This window comes from Malaclemys terrapin, chromosome 1 (assembly GCF_027887155.1).
Source record: "Malaclemys terrapin pileata isolate rMalTer1 chromosome 1, rMalTer1.hap1, whole genome shotgun sequence".
In the NCBI taxonomy this organism is placed as follows: Eukaryota; Metazoa; Chordata; order Testudines; family Emydidae; genus Malaclemys; species Malaclemys terrapin.
In genome coordinates this window covers 188,589,427-188,605,880 of record NC_071505.1, presented here as the reverse complement: position 1 = coordinate 188,605,880, position 16,454 = coordinate 188,589,427, and the positions used below count along the sequence as shown (strand labels likewise).

General features: G+C 42.2%; 1 protein-coding gene across 3 annotated transcripts in view; it reads right to left on the bottom strand.

The window, feature by feature from the left end:
• EVA1C (eva-1 homolog C) overlaps nt 1-16,454 on the bottom strand; it is a 67,978-nt gene that overhangs the window by 37,697 nt on the left and 13,827 nt on the right. The window lies entirely within an intron of this gene.

The window sequence follows — 16,454 nt, the reverse complement described above, 5'->3', positions numbered from 1 at the left end:
CTTTTAATGGCCCAGTCAGCAGTGCTGACTGGAGCCGCCAGGGTCCCTTTTCGACTGGGCGTTCCGGTCGAAAATTGGACACCCGGTAACCCTAGTCATAACAGCTGCATTTACCATGTGATTTCGGGTAATATGCATGACCATGTTCCCTACTGTCTTAAAATGCAACAAATTCCTATATTTTAAACCTTCCACATCACACATTTGAAAGTTAATGCATGTTCAGCACTCAGCACCCCTAAGTATTTTTCTTCTCACATTTAAATTTAAACAAAGAAAATGTTATAAAATAAAAATAGGGGAATAATTAAATGAAATGGCCAAGAAATCAGAACCACAGTTGTTGTTTTTTTTAAAAAAGAGTTGTTTGACTAATGTCCCATTTGCTACATTTAAAAATTATCTCTAATTATCTTCTGTTTTAATTATCCAGTCTTAACACACCCTTATGTTGATGTGAATACAACAGTGGTATTTAAAGGAGCACTTGGAAGTTTGTAAGCCTAACATTTGAACTTTTATCTTTATATGGCCATGAAATTCTATATATTTGTTCCCTAAAAAAATCAAAACCTACAACCCCATAGCAACAAGACAGTACATATTCCTGATAAAAACATCCGCAACATTTTTAATAATGAGTGACCGCTTCCAGTGAGTTATTTGTTTTAAACTAGGAGAAACAGAATTTTAAAAATCAAACTAAATAACACAACTGAGTCATTTTAATTCTTCAATACACAATTCAGTTCTCTACAAACAACTTTTAAGAAGTTTCAGGGGGAAAACAGGAAATCCCTTACCATGATAACAGCTGAATACTGTATGTTTGTTAGTACAGTCTGATATTTCTTTCCACATTTAGATTTTTTGTTTTAAAATTAAGGTTGGTTGTTCATAGATGATGTACAGATTTGGTGAGTTTAGGCCACATCTAGCAGCTAGCCCCACTTTTTATGTTCTGGCCTACTTGGGAAATTTGAGAATGCCAGAATGTAACTGTTACAAAAAACCGACTACAATTCTGAATCTGCACCATTAAAGTTAGTGGGAGCTTTGTCACGGATGTCAGTGAATTTAGGATTAAGCCCTTGTAGAACTCCACTTGCAGCACTAAGTTTGGAATGAGAAGAAGGAAGTTTAATTATCAGCCCATTTTTTCACATGCTTATAAATCTGAAAATAATAACCCTTTGGGTTGAAAATGTTCATTCTTGTTACTAACTCAAAAGCATTTCTTTCTTTCTTTCTTTCTTTCTGCAAGTTTGGTAAAATTCAGTTTGGCCATTTTTGAGTTACCAGAGCACAACAAATGGTGGATTTTACACATTAAGAAAGTTACTCAGAAGCTTTCTGTGCTCTTATATCTCAAAAACAGCTTTATTTTAAAAGTTCACATTTGTCATGGCTCTAGATGTCAATAAACACACATGCCTAAGACATGATTAAAGAAGTCTGATTTAGGAATAACCAAATTGTAAGTCTCAACAGAATGTGTTGAACAGGCACAATATATTACTTTGCCACAGTTTCTTTTAGGCATGGCACTGAGGTGTGAAACTGTAGATAAGTGGTTCTCAACTTCTGCATGTTGAGACCTCTCTCCCATTTAGCAACATGAGAAGGGCAGGGTGGTGACGTACCCCAGGTTGAGATCCCTTGCTTTTAATTTACCCACATGTTGTGAGTAGCTATCTGGAACAACACACACTGAAACAATGAGCATAATCATTCTGAGGCCTACCTGCACCGATGCCTTCCCTCTGTCTTTATTCATAGCTCTCCCTGTCCTTAATTCTGTTGATCTGCATGCAAGGGCTTGTCTACATGGGGAAAGCTATTGCAAAATAAACAAGAGTGTGAATGTAAAGCTCAACAGCTACTCTGTACTAACTGCCCATGTGGACACATTTATTTTGCACTAAGAGTGCCATTTTGCAGTTTAGCTTAATCTACTTCCAAAACAGACTTGGAGGTGGATTAAGCTAAAGTATAAAAAGAAACTTTTAGTGTAAATAAGAGTGGCCGTATAAGCAGCTATTGCAGAATAATTATTCCTCAAAAACTATTCCAGGTGATTTCCCACGTAGACAAGCCCTCAGTTCAAAGATCATGTGCTCCAGGGCTTTGTGCTCCAGCGTGAACTAAAAAGAGCGTGAGGAATTTTAAAGTTCCAACATTGAAGCCCAACTGAAAAATCTGTTCAAGTGTCCATAGCTCCTGGAGGCCTCCTCATCTTAGTCTGTGCAGAGAAGAGAGAAGAAAGAGCCCGACCAGACCCGCCCTTCAAGGAAGTGGAAGGAAAGATGACGCACCAGAGAAGATGTAAAGAAGATTCCCCATCCTCTCTGGGAGAACTGATAGAAAAACATCTTCTGCTTCTGGGTCCCCTCCATTCCACAGAAGGAACTGGGGAACAGACTCTCAGGCCTGGTCCATGCCTAAAACTTAGGTCAACCCAGCTATATCACACAGGTCTGTGAAAAATTGCATGCCCTGTGTGATGTAGTTAGGACAATTTAACCCCTGCTAGAAGCAGCAAGGTCAACAGAATAATTTTTCCATCGCTGTAGTAAATGTCTACATACACTACAGCACTGTACCATTGTAGCACCATTGTAGGGTAGACATATCCTTATAAGCCAGACACACCAGCTAGGGCCAGCCCAGCACTAAGACAACTTACTCACACTTCTTTAAGGAGATTAAGCAGAGGGATGGATCTGGATGTGTGTCTGCCTGTTAATACAATGAGTCGATTTGGGGAAGAAAGGGTATGTGTAGAAAAAGGATTTATGTGCTTGTGCAGTGAGGTGTGAGAGATTATTGAGAGAGGAGAGAATGAACATAGGGCCAGGAGGGAAAGCACACAGTGCAAGGAATGAGAGGAAGGGGGGGAAAGGAAAGAACCAACAATCAGAGGAAAAATAATACACCATGATATACAGTAAAGAAGAGGCAAAAAGTGACGAAAAGGAACAAGAAACAAAAGAGACTTAGTATGGGATTTTATTATTATTATTAAATAGTTTAATGTCAAATTATTACAGTAAATAGACATAACGGCATGATACTATATGCACCTGGCCTGGGGTTTTCAAAGAGCCCTAAAATATTCATAACTCCCCCAGATTTTCAATAGGAGTTCAGTGCTGATCTCCCTTAGGGTCTTTGAAAATCCCAGCCACTGCTACCATCTATCTATCATGTGCCCATTCACTAGAAATACACAAATAGTTCTAGGAGACTGAGGACAGCTAATGAGTCCTTATCTGGTAGATTATCTGTGAGACACACAGAAGATGTTGTTACCTAGACTATCCACTCTCACCAATCTGCTTCTTTTGAAAAACATTCTGAAAAGGTGAGAACACTGAAGCCATGTTGCATTTTCTGTACTCTATATGAGTACATCTGTAACTGTGCCTTAGTGGGTCACAACTGAGAATGCCAAATTCAGGACGAACTGCTGAGAAATAGGGCAGATACAGCCCAAGACTAGTGGCTAATCCCCCATAGGATACACCAAACCAGCCACGAAAGTAAACTTCTGTTTCACCACACTGGCTAATAAGAAGTCATAAAAGCAGTTTTCTTGGGCATTCCAGTTCTTATATCACCACCAAAAACACTGGATTCAGAGATGAGTGGTTCTTTACAACCAGTCTCATCAAATAAAAGGTTTTTCTGATCCAAAAGGATCAGCCACACACCCAGGTCAATATATAACTTAGATCTTATCCAAAAATCATGCTGATGCCAATCCTTTAGTATCTAAAATCTAAAGGTTATTCATAGAAGAAAGAAAGAAAGAAAGAAAGAAAGAAAGAAAGAAAGAAAGAAAGAAAGATGAGAGTTAAAATTGGTTAAAAGAATCAAATGCATACAATGCTAATAAGCGATGGTCACATAAACACTATACCAGAAACCTAGAGACCACTATACTTACCTACATGCCTCCAGCTTTCATCCAGACCACATCACACTATCCATTGTCTACAGCCAAGCTCTAAGATACAACCACATTTGCTCCAACCCCTCAGACAGAGACAAACACCTACAAGATCTCTATCAAGCATTCTTAAAACTACAATACCCACCTGCTGAAGTGAAGAAACAGATTGACAGAGCCAGAAGAGTACCCAGAAGTCACCTACTACAGGACAGGCCCAACAAAGAAAGTAACAGAACGCCACTAGCCGTCACCTTCAGCCACCAACTAAAACCTCTCCAGCACATCATCAAGGATCTACAACCTATTCTGAAGGATGATCCCTCACTCTCACAGACCTTGGGAGACAGGCCAGTCCTCGCTTACAGACAGCTCCCCAACCTGAAGCAAATACTCACCAGCAACCACACAACAAAAACACTAACTCAAGAACTTATCCTTGCAACAAAGTCCGTTGCCAACTCTGTCCACATATATATTCAAGGGACACCATCATAGGACCTAATCACATCAGCCACACCATCAGGAGCTTGTTCACCTGCACATCTACCAATGTGATATATGCCATCATGTGCCAGCAATGCCCCTCTGCCATGTACATTGGCCAAACCAGACAGTCTCTATGCAAAAGAATAAATGGACACAAATCAGATGTCAAGAATTATAATATTCAAAGACCAGTTGGAGAACACTTCAACCTCTCTGGACACTCAATTACAGACCTAAAAGTTGCAATTCTTCAACAAAAAAACTTCAAAACCAGACTCCAATGAGAAACTGCAGAACTGGAATTAATTTGCAAACTGGACACCATTAAATTAGACTTGAATAAAGACTGGGAGTGGATAGGTCATTACACAAAGTAAAAACTATGTCTCCATGCTAATTTTTCCCCTACTGTTACTCACACCTTCTTGTCAACTGTTTGAAATGGGCCATCCTGATTATCACTACAAAAGTTTTTTTTTTCCTGCTGATAATAGCCCACCTTAATTAATTAGTCTCGTTAGAGTTGGTATGGCAACCCCCATTTTTTCATGTTCTCTGTGTGTGTGTGTGTGTGTGTGTGTGTATAGCTTCCTACTGTATTTTCCACTGCATGCATCCGATGAAGTGGGTTTTAGCCCACAAAATCTTATGCCCAAATAAATTTGTTAGTCTCTAAGGTGCCACAAATACTCCTCGTTCTTTATGCTGATACAGACTAACACGGCTACTACTCTGAAACCTGTCAAATGCATACAGTAATTGCAAAGTTCTTGGCTCAGGCTTGTAGCAGTTATGGAATAAACTGCTGAATTAATAAGTCTCTGGTTGCTTCCAAATCATTGGAAGGACCTCAGTCCATTGGTTAGAATGCTCCCATTAGTATAGTCCAGAGGATTGGGCAAGAAAGAGGCAAAATAGAGGGATTTCCAGGGCCATTTATATTCTCTGCCATGTGGAGGAAAACCCATTGTTTTAAAGAAAAACCTCAACCCAGCTAGTGGAGAATCACAGGTGATCAGATAGTGTTTGGAGTCACATGGCAAGTCACATGTTCATGCCCAATTTCACTCAGTCATTTCAGGAAGCCATTACCTATATTCCAGACAGCACATTTACAGGACAGTCCACTCAGTGGAGATAGGCGCCTCCCATGGTCCATTATGAGTTAAGTGTCCTTTTGATGGGCCACTCTATTTGAATAGTCCCTCCAAGACGTGCTGGCTAACTACTTCCTGGGCATTAACCCAAGAGCAAACATTTGAAATCCAGGTATAGAGCTAATATTCATAACTTCAAATACCAAAATGATACATGGATACAGATAGCATAATCATAACCAGCAAATCATAACCTTTTTATAGATATCTTACATGCCACATTTTGTACAAGATTTGTTGCAAATATATAATAGTGGTTGCAACATGACAACATGAGTGTTAACGACTGGTCCAGTGACATGTTGTGGGTCAGAGCTCTAAGGAGCAACTTCCACTGTGACTGTTAGTCACGGAGAGTAAATGATATTGTAAACATAATGATTCTAAGATTTTTAAAACTAGGAACCTACAATTAGGCTCCTATGGTCCAGATCGTCAAAGGTATTTAGGTGCCTAACTCCCAAGGATTTCAATGGGAGTTAGGTGCCTAAATACCTTTGAGCATCTGGGCTCTACTTTAATATTAGACGGAGCTGGACAACATTTACCAAAGTTTAATTTTGTCATTTTTCATCAAAATTTGAAATGGAAAAAATTGGGGGGGCAAATTTTTATTATTTTCGGTGTATTTTTCAACCAACTCTGAGATAGTCAAATTCTTTTTAGTGTCAAATTTCATCAACATCTTTAATTTCCATGACCATTTTTTCCAAAATTTGCATGAATTATTTTAAAACATTTTTTTAATCAGCCCTGTTTGACTGATTTTCAAAAATGCTGACTGCAACTCACCAAAGGTTCCTCTATGGAAGGGAGGCCTGCGAGACGTTTGAGCCTGTTCATTTGTTTTTCCTTTCCTTTGTTCCTTTTCTCCTAAGCCCTGGAAGGAGCAAGCTCCGGCAGACCCCAACCAGAGGGCTGAGTTTCCATTTCCAGACCTGGATGACAAGAGGCTGAGTACAGGACCCCATCGAATCCCAGGGAGGTGTGGTGGAGGGACTATGCCCATGAGAGTCCCACTGACTTTCAGTGAGGTTTAGGCTCCTCAGTGCTTTGATCACTTTTGTAAATGAGAGTTAGGTTTCTAAGGCACAAAAGCGCTTTTGAAAATATTAACCTATACTTATGTAGGGATTCACCTAACTACTGAAATGCAGCCACCCCTGAGACACATGAAAAAAGTTACTAACAATTGCACCTCTAGAAAGACAGGAATTATAATATTAAAGAGTGTTACACACTCAAAACGATATTCTCATATGCTGAAAACTTCTAAGTCATCTAGTTTCCTTGATTTGTCATCTCTTTACCCACTAAAAATAGCCAACAGTCTTGCTTTGGTATTTTCTGAAGTTTTATTCCCCTAGTTTTGTTAATTTTGACTTTTTTTCACCCTTAGAACTCACTAAGGGCGCAATTTTGCTTCCATTGAAAGCTCCATTGACTTCAGTTTGAGCAGAATCAGAGCCTATGGTAGAAAACCCCTGGTTAGAAACAAATCAAGCCTCTATATTTAATTGCCCTAGGGATAGATTTCATAAGGGAATAGATGGCTTATAGAAGAGATATGAGACCCTTCACATCTAGGTCACTGCATCAAATCTAATGTAGGTTAATAGCCAGCAAAAGCCATTGCTATCTTCTGGCTGTGTGGTGGCTTATGTGAAATGATTTGGCATTCTTCATCTAATTCCTAAGGACAAACATCTGAACTGACACCTTTGTTGGCAATCTCAGCATACCGGCCAAGGGATGTAGGGACATGAAGACTCAACTACCCTCTCATGACTAGAATTGGTAAGTCCAGAAAAAGTCTGAGGCATGGGGGAGTTTGCACTGTCTTTACTGTAAGGTAAACAGAGGGCATAAGTCTAGGGTGACCAGACTTCCCGATTTTTGCTTGTTTGTCCCGATGTTTGGTTGGGACACTGGACAAATAAACAATTTTGCCCTCCGCTCCGGCGCACGTCCCCTGCTGCCCCCCTTAGATCCCTCCCCAAATCCCCGCCCCAGCCCCGCCCCCTCAGATCCCAAGCCGGGCCTGGGGAGGAGACACCCCTGTGCAGCAGCCTGGGCGCATGGGCCATGGCCGGCTGGGGCCGGGAGCGCTGCAGTGCAGCGTGGAGGCTGCTCCAGCCCTGCAGCCCACGGGGCAGCGCGGAGCGGGCAGGGCCCGGGTGGGCGGCACAGCCTGGAGGCGTGGGCCGCCCGCCAGAGACACGTGGCGGAGAGGGGCTGTGGGGGCGAGACTTGTCCCAGGCGGGGCGGCCGGCGGACAGGGGCAAGGAGCCGGCCGGGGTCCACCGAACCGATAAACTTCCCCGCTGCTGCCGGGGAGCCCTGCGCCTCTCCCGCTTGGCTGCACTCCAGTGGCTCGCCCCACCGGGAAGGAGCTGCTGGAGTGCAGCCAAGCGGGAGAGGCGCGGGGCTCCCCGCCGGCAGCGGGACACGCCGCATGCGCCCTGGGCGGGCAGCTCCGCAGGGAAGGCAGTGTGCCCCCGGCCCCTGCAAAACTGCTTTTTTTTTTTTGCTCCGCCCCCCGCCTCCCCACTGCGTCCCGATATTTCATCCCTGTGATCTGGTCACCCTACATGAGTCTGCCAGGCTGTCAGTCTGGCATCTCCCATAGCACCAAAGACATGGGGTGAAATTCTGACCCTGTTGAAGTCAATGGGAGCTTAGGCATTTACTTCAGGAAGCCTAGGATTTCACCCCATCATTGCAGCCCCTCCCTTGTGTGAGCTGTCCTTTTCAGGTCAGCGAGGCTGCTCACATGAAAAAGTGTTTTCAGGATCAGGCTCTACATTCTCTTTTAAAACATTCTCATAGACTCATAGACTCATAGACTTTAAGGTCAGAAGGGACCATTATGATCATCTGGTCTGACCCCCTGCATGCTGCAGGCCACAAAACCGTCCCTACCCCTTCCCTGGACTCTGCTGTTCTCGTTAAACAAGAGCTTTTCTCTACTCAAACTGTACAAAAATGAAGTATCTTCCCTGCCTGAGACACTTCTCTGTGGGCCCAATGCCAAAAGGTGCTGAGGCCTCCTGAGAGGTGCTGGGCTTGTACTGAGGATAGGCCAAATTCTCATTTACAGTGTGGCTTCTTTGCACCACTCTAATATTGTAAAGGGGCCTTAAATGTAATTTACTGCTACTTTACGGACTTTTTACACTACCAGTGTGGTGTAAAGGAGCCATAGTGTGAATGAATACCTGGCCCAACATGCATCGTGGATGCTCAACACCATGAAAGGTTTGGTCCCAGAGTGTGATCGTTTCAATCCTTTAGGTTTTAAGTTACTTGGAACCAAATGTGCTGTGTACAAAACAGCCCAGTATTCCCTAAAGAATATTAGTGACAGTGTGATTTGGATGAGTTCCCTGGCATCTTAACTGCACCTTTGATCCTGCAAATTCCTAATCCAGTATCTAAGCACCTTTCTGCAACAACCACAACTATTCAGTTCTCAAAATGCTTTTTTAAAAATCTGCTCTGATTTTATATAAGCAGGTGCAATTCACTCAGAAAATAATGTTAAAGGGACTGACACAAAAAGAAATCGTGCTCTCCAGCCTTCAAAGTGGCATTTAAAATGCTTGTATATTTGCACACAATAAAGGATAAAAATAGTCATGGAAATTGGCTGCTAACCTTTGATAAGAAAACTGGTGACGTACTGGTATCTGGATTGTTTTACTCACATGGTAGACTATGTAGACGTGCATTTTTATTATTACACAGAGTACTACACACACAGCCTTTCACCTCTTAGAGGCTATACTGAGACTGAATGTCTCGCCTTGTGTAAGGAGGGGTGGTGCACACAGCAACCCTGGGAAGGGATGGTGATTCAGAAAGCCACAATTATCTCCCTGCTTCTCCTTAACTCCAGGAGGAAATAAGTCACTGCAGTCCTTTACAAAGTGCAGCATACCTCCCCCTCATGCTGACTCAGTTCCACTGATTTGTGCCTGGGGGGCATGGTTCTGCGCACTTTCCATCCACTGGCTCATGGAGGGGACTAACATTCCCAGGAAAGCTGCTGTCTCCCAGGCAGACCATGCAGACAGTAGCAGTTTCCAATTGCTTCCTTCAACTTCCCCAGGAAGTGTGACTTCATAACACCTCTAATGCCGGCCTGTGCCTCAGTGACAAAATGTGCTTCTATATTGTTTACATAATCCTGTGCAGAGACCAATTTTCCTAAAGGCAACTACTCCTACCAAAGGGCAATGTCAGATTAGAAAAAATGTCCTTATCTCTCTAACTAATAACAGCTGGGATTATTCAGAGAGAGATCATTTTAGCAATTGAATGGACTTGCCAGTCTTTATGATGTCTGTTTACTTTTTTGCAGTTCTCTGCGCTGGGACAATGAACAAAGGCAACTAGTCAGTTTCACGTTGCTTTAGAGTCAAGTTGTTTAGGTTTGGGTTCTGATACAGGCTCTGCAGTGTTGTCTGAATTATTACAAACATTACAGGGGAATGTTTATTTGTGTTACAAGATGTCTCTTTTTTGTTTAATATGATGGAAGTATTTCTATTGGTTGTATGTTCTATAAAAGTATATTTTAAAAACTCATCTAAACTGGGAGCCATAGCCAACCTGACGGGGATAGTATTGCAGAACCCGAGCATACAAAACTCACAAGTCAGGCCCCCAAAATCATGAGATATGCTTAAAAATCAAGATTTTAAAAAATAATAAATGTTGGGTTCTTTTGATTTTTCTTCTGGTTTTTGAGACATCAGGGTTCACATTTTCAAGGTTTTTTCTGAAACATGAGAGCTAGAAACATCCTTTTCCTCCCTCTCCCTTCCCCCTGCCCACAAATGAAAGTAGAGATTCCTATGTAATAACATGACTCCCGCAGCTGGGGCTTTAAGGAAAATGATTTTTCCCATTGGCTCAAAGCATACAGTTATAAGCATTATATGGGCTACACTGTGTATAAAGTAACCTAAAAATCTGTACAAACCTACTCAGAAGTTAAGCCTGAATCACAGCATCATAAATTGATTTATAGGTTCAAAGATTTTTAAGATCAGACGGAACCATTGTGATCATCTAGTGTGACCTACTGCGTAACACAAGTCAGTAACTGAATGCAACTTTTTACTAGGACTCAAAAAGCATATGTGAAATCCAAGCTGAATCCTTTCTTCCAGAATTGACCAGCTTAGTTACAGTGTCCACCATGTTGACAAAGAACTCTGACTAAAATTCACTACATAGATAAAGCATGAAATACATGCAGATTGAACTACAGTATTATGTTATTAATTATTATTATTATTAATTATTTTTACCATAGCACTTAGGAGCTCTAATCATGAACCATGACCCCATTGTGCTAGGCTCTGTACAAACATAACAAAAAGATATCCATGCCCCATAGAGTTTACAGTCTAAGTATACAATTAGAGACAACAGCTGGATTCAGACAGATGAGGGAGCACAAATAAATAATGACACAGTATTGACCAGCATGAAAAGGTGTGGTTTTAGCACACCAGCAACCTAACCATTGTCCATTTTTTTGTAGGCATCACGGCAAAGGAGAGTTTTAAGGAGGAATTTGAAGGGGGACAATGAGGTAGCTTTGTGAATATTTATGGGGAGCACCTCCGAAGCAAAAAGGGCAGCATGGGAAAAAGCACAGAGGTGCTTGTTTGACAATGTAACAAGTCAGCAGTGAAGGCTGTTATTATCGGGTGAGTGGAGGCAAGCATCGACACCATGATGATGGATGAGATGATGGATGGGGGGACTGATTGTGAAGAACCTTGAAAAAGACAACAAGCAGCTTATGTTTGATGCAATTGACAAGGGGGAGCCAATGGAGGGATACAAAGCAACGGACTAGGAAAACCATCCAAAGGTAGCAGGTCGCTTTGAATGGGAAGGATGGAGGTGCACATGGAAACCTAAATGTACTAACATGGGGAGCGGGGAGACTCAGAGGGAGTGGGTGGAAGTTGGGATGTTGGGGAACGTTAGGATGGGTGCTCTGTGGGGGAGAGGGAGACAGTTGGGGTGCCAGGGATAGGAGGGGGAGCAGGGTGGTGCTCTGCATGGCATGTGAAGGGAGCTACTGAAGATTTGGAGGAGGGAGACAGCTGGCACCAGGTTGGGAAGAAGGATCTTGGGGATTTGGGCCAGGGGTAGTTGCTCCCAGCCCTGGCCTGATCACCCCGGTTCCTACCTGCTCCCCAGGCCAAGCCCGGGTGCTGCAACAGCTGCTGTAGTCCCCCCAGTCACACTCTTGCCTCCACATCCAGCAGTCTCAAAGCTCCACCTGACCTGAGCCATGTTGAGCTTGAGCTGACGGCTAGACATCAATGACGGGATATCTGAAAGAGAGGCCTCTGGTGTATTGAGGACTGTGTTGAAATTGCAAGCTATCACTGTAAGAGTGTGAGGAATGAATGAAGGGTTCCTGGTCCTGCTTGCAGGCTAGGGAACTCTGTAGTGAAGTGTGTGATCTGAGAGCAGCAATCAGTCTGCAGCCAGACAGCTGAGTTGGTTTAGGGAGCAGCATGCTTTGTTGCTCTTTGTTTTTGGGTTCTCTTATGTTACCTGCATTCTAAGAAATAAAGCAGTGTTACACTTTTGTGAGCAGTATTTTTTTTGTTTGGCTTTTCTGTGTGTATGCTGTGAACGTAACTAGGCCAAGATTTTAATTTGGACAGAAGGAGACAATTCTGAAGTAGAGAGGTAGATCTAGAAGTTAGCATAGAGATGGTAGTTAAATTTGTGTTTACAAATAAAATGACCAGCGATAAGGTTTGGAGGAAGAAGAAAAGAGGACCAAGATCAGAGCCTGTGGAATCCCCACAGACAATTGGAAGGTAGATGAGGAGGATCCTCCAAAGAATATGCTGAATGAGTGACTAGAGAGGTGAAAGGAGAACCAGGAAAGGACAGAGTTATACAAGCCAAGAGAACAAGATGTCAAGAAGAGCATGGTTGATGATGTCAAAGGCGGCTGGCATGTCGAGGAGAATGAAGGTGGAGTACTGGGTCTGAGCTTTAGCTAGGAAGAGATCATTAGAGATTTGGCAAGTTGGCGCCTCACTGTCACTTCTTATTGTAAAGAGGACATGGCACTGATCAACCATAAAGACAATCCCAGCCCCAAAACACCAACCTTGCTTAAATAGAATTAAGACTGTAAATAGATCTCTCAATTTAAAATAACATTCTTAGAATGCTGTAGCAGTTAATTTAAAAAACTCAATGTCAGGAAATTCAGGGAGAATTTTATTTTTAAGTTTGAAGGTCTGGAAATGGGAATGTTGTAGTTTACAAATGTAAACATCAGAATGTCTGGAAATACTCACTTACGATTCCAGTGCATCATAAAATAGCACAAATACTGTAATTGACAATACAAAGCATTGGAATTCATTAGTTTGTTCTTATCCAGAACAATATCATTCCATTTGGGATTAATTCACCTCTGTGTAGGTGGCCAGCATAAGACCTGTGCACCACTTATCTCTCTCGAAATAAAGTTAAAGTGATGCATAAGCTTTGCGCAGGCCCACTGCACTGGGGTGCATTTCACCCTTAGTGAAGAATGGCACTGTCAGAACATAATCATGAGCTCTGAGGATAATACCTGGCACATATTAAAAGTAATCTGTTTACTAATAGAATGCCTTTTTATCAAGAATGTATTCTGCAAACATTTATTTTTAGAGCCTGAATATGAAAGGCCCACAGCATTTAACAGCTCTCCGAATCAGGCCTTTATATAAGTTTATTATATTGGCTATAATTCATAGTTCAATGTAGCTTGATTAGCATAGTAATTTGTTCTCTGTTTTTTAAGAGATGCTAATTCATTTCAGATCAAAATAGACTGAAATACCACACATATTATTGTTGGAGTCCCGAAAAGCTAATCCATTTTATAAATCTCCATCAGCCCCTGCAGTTTTTCCAAGAATTGTGCCAACAGCCAGTAAAAATTGTATGGGCAGGATCGACAGATTCAGAAGAGGAGAACTCTCCCAGTGATGATTAAGCCACTGATAAGCTCTACTACAACTGAGGGTACATCTACACTACAGGGGGGAGTCAATTTAAGATACGCAAATTCAGCTATGTGAATAGCGTAGCTGAATTCGACATATCGCAGCCGACTTACCCCGCTGTGAGGACGGCGGCAAAATCGACTTCTGCGGCTTTCTGTCGGCGGCGCTTACTCCCACCTCTGCTGGTGGAGTAAGAGTGCCGATTCGGGGATCGATTGTCGCGTCCCAACGGGACGCGATAAATCGATCCCCGAGAGGTCGATTTCTACCTGCCGATTCAGGCGGGTAGTGTAGACCTAGCCTGAGATATTAGTCAGTTCTTGAAGAATTATCTCTGGACACTTGCGATTTCATGGGTGATTTTTTAGCAATAGCTACCCAGCTACCCAGCAATAAAATTCCATTATTGATAGGTAGAGAGACAGGATGAAATCCTGGCCCCATTGAAGTCAATGGCAAAACTCCCATTAACTTCAAAGGGGCCAGGATTTCTCCCACTAAGTTACCAGAAAGTGACTGATTTTCAGCTGGCCTGCAGTGGCAACTGCTGCCCCACAAGGAACACTGCAGGGCTATTTAGCAGTGTTAGATTAATCGATTAATATTGCTCCAAGAATTATAATTTCTCTACAGGCTGCTTGACCATTTCTGGTGGCTCTATCCAGCTAACAGCAGAGACTATGTACTGCAGCTTCATCCCTTTGCAGTGCTGAAATGAAAGTGGCTAAGGTTTACTTGGCTCGTTTTCACTGTGCTACGATACAGTACTATTGTAGCATACAGTGATCTCCACTCATGATGTCACAACACCGTTTTCAGAGAAAGCTAATCTTCATTACAATAAAACAAAGGATTTAAGGTGAAATTTGAAGTGGGGAAGTCATTCGAGGGGATGAATGAGGGGGAAAGGGCCATAAAAGGGACAGCATAAATGAATGAGTGATTCCCTACCTGTGGAGGTAAGAGAGAGGAAGACAATAGTGGAAGAGATGAGTGAAATAGACAGGAAATAGGCAAGCAAACATAGAGAGATAGCATAATACATGTCCATGGAGAGACAATATACATTGGATTTAGAAAAAACTACAAAGCCATCAGAAATGACAGAGGGTTAGGTTGTTACACACTGTTCCTGCTTCCTGGAGTGAGAAAGTCATTTGGCTGCAGAGTTCTGGACACCTGAAGTTCGAAGAAGAAGCATTTAGGAAGAATGTAAAAGAAGGAACAATCATACTCAAGAAATTAGAGGACTGATTTTCAGACTGAGATTGTGTGTTCAAGTGCATGACATCTTACGGCAGACACTACCACATACACATGTGTAAATCAAAGACTTGAGCGTGTGCACTGGATAGCTATATGGATAGTTGCCATTTAACTCTGTGGGCATGAAAATCCCTGCTTTTGTGCATGCACATGCTTGTTGTACATATGCAAAGTAGGTGGCAATTGAGCAGGCTGAAACTGGCATGCAATCTTGGTCTGAAAATGAAGAGGGAAAGAAAGTTGGGGTTAGAGACGGCTTCAAGGTTTCTGCCCATCAAAGCAAAGTTAAGGTTCTGGTTAAGGACAGTGATGTCTTCATATTGATCTAGATAGAGCCTAGCATGTTGTAGGCACTGCTGCAATACAGATAATATATATTAATAACAATAATAAAAGATAACAGTCAGGCACATAGAGGAACTGAGTGTGTAGTGTAAAACCTCCCCCCCACCCAGAATTAAAAAGAACCAGTTATAGAAGTAGGCTTTATGCAAGAAGAGAGTGCTGGAGATGGCAGCAGTGTGTCCAGTGATAAAAGAAAGCTTTGTCTAGTACAGGTTTGGCAGGTAAAATGGGAATGCTCCTCTCATCCGCTCTGTTTCCAGGAAAAAAAATTAGTAGTGGCAGACATAAAGGGCCTGATTCATCTCTCACTTATGCCAGTGTAGATCAGTTTTACACTGGTACAGGTGGGAAAGTGAGAGGAGAATCAGGATCTATATGTGTACATTAACTCTTTTGATTGTGATGTATGCAGCGAGGGACCTTCCTTCTCATTGCCTATAAATTAGCTAATATTCTTCACAAAGGGACCTCTCAGCTACCAAAGAGTCAACGTAACTCTTATTAGTCCATCACCCAGGTGTTCTTTAAGCTCTTTCTATAGATATAGAGGGTTCTCTTTAATATTAATGCTTAGGACAGAGGGGAAAGTCCTCCATGAAAAACATTACTTCCAGGAATTCAGAGCAATCCGATTTGTCTGTTCCATAATTTGCTTCTTTCTTCCCCCAAGTTCCCCAAAGCAGTTTTCCAGGATGCATAGTTCAAGTCACCCTAAAAAGTCTTAGTCTAATAATCTTATTCAATGGTAATCTTCTTTGGAAAGGGACCTTGTCTACTCCACATTCTGTACAGCACTGAGCATAATGCCAGAGTGCCCACTTTGCTAGATTTTATTTTTGCATATACTCATTAGCTTTACTTAAGTTTTCCCATTTCCTTAGTTTTTCAGATACGATTCTTTCCCCCGCTTCTCCACAACTTGCAACATGGAGCTAACTCTATCATTTTGTTTTCACTGTGGATTGTAAACATTTCTGGAATCCCTATGGAGTCCCCCAGAGCTGCGTGGGTTGGAGATTCCCATTCCCACAGTGGCAGCATGAGAGGCTGTGCTGTCACGCAAGGGAAAGAATGCTTGTATAATCATCTTATTTTTAATTTTAGGCATTGTGCCAGCAGTTGGTGTTATCTTAACCCTTTGTAATGGGCAGATGTTCGCTTTGAAAGCACAATGGTAAACTGGTGACCACAGAA